The following is a 1079-nucleotide window of genomic DNA, read 5'->3' as shown; positions in this document are numbered from 1 at the left end:
AAGTTTTTGGCGCCGTTGCTGGGGAATTGCCAGTTTTAATTTCGAATTTTGCGTTTTCCCAATTATTTTTTGCTTTTCTTTTATTAAATAGAAAAAAAATTGAAAATTGAGAAATTGAAAAAAAAAAAAAAAAAAAATTTCTGTTGCCGTGTTAGTGGATTTCTATTGGCGATTGTGATGTTTGATGCCCTGGGTTCGAGATAATTCGAATCGATTGTGTAGACTTTCACCTAGCACTAGTAGGGATACACATAGCACTGAGTTTGACTATTCACCTGTTAGTCCTACGAGTGATCTTGAATTTGAATTGAATCATCTGTTTGGCAATTATTTTGAAGAAGCTATGGCTGCACATGCACCACGTACACTTGAAGATTTTCTACAGCCTGCACGCACATCTACACCTTCATGCATTGTGTTGCCCCAGGATGCCCCGAATTTCACTCTTAAGCATGGCATGTTATCTGTGATTCCCCAATTTCACGGGATGGACTCTGAGAGTCCGTACCAACACTTGACAGACTTTGAGATGGTTTGCACCACTTTCATTAATAGGGCTGGGACTGATGAATACATTAAACTGCGTTTGTTCCCCTTTTCTCTGAAAGACAGGGCAAAAATATGGTTTAATTCTTTGCGCCCTAACTCTATTACTAGTTGGGCTGAAATGCAGCGTGAGTTCTTACATAAATTTTTTCCTCTTCAGAGAACTCAGTACCTACAGGAGCAGATCAGTCAGTTCATGCAAAAAGATGGCGAGACATTCCAAGCATGTTGGGAGAGATTCAAGGACTTGATGAACATATGCCCGCACCATGGTTTCGAATCGTGGAGGTTAGTGAATTATTTTTTTACTGCTTTAACCCCTGTGTGCAAACAATTTGTCCAGTCGATGTGCAATGGGATGTTCTTCCGTAAGGAACCAGACGAGGGCTTATCATTTTTAGACTATCTTGCTGAGAGTGCCCAGCAGTGGAACGCACGACCAGAACGGGTGCCGATAGCTGCCCAACCTATCCGAGCAATCAATGGCGGGGGCAGATATGAGGTTAAAGAGGACACTAGCTTACAGGCCCTTG

General features: G+C 41.9%; 1 non-coding gene across 1 annotated transcript; it reads right to left on the bottom strand.

The window, feature by feature from the left end:
- Nucleotides 1–714: 714 nt before the first annotated feature.
- On the bottom strand, nucleotides 715–822 carry LOC131165139 (small nucleolar RNA R71). Its single transcript, XR_009139460.1, has one exon. It is a non-coding gene; the product is annotated as a small nucleolar RNA R71 (small nucleolar RNA).
- Between the last annotated feature and the right edge of the window lie 257 nt (nucleotides 823–1079).

The sequence above is a fragment of the Malania oleifera genome, chromosome 9, assembly GCF_029873635.1.
Source record: "Malania oleifera isolate guangnan ecotype guangnan chromosome 9, ASM2987363v1, whole genome shotgun sequence".
NCBI lineage: Eukaryota > Viridiplantae > Streptophyta > Magnoliopsida > Santalales > Ximeniaceae > Malania > Malania oleifera.
This window is presented reverse-complemented; position numbering and strand designations above follow the sequence as displayed.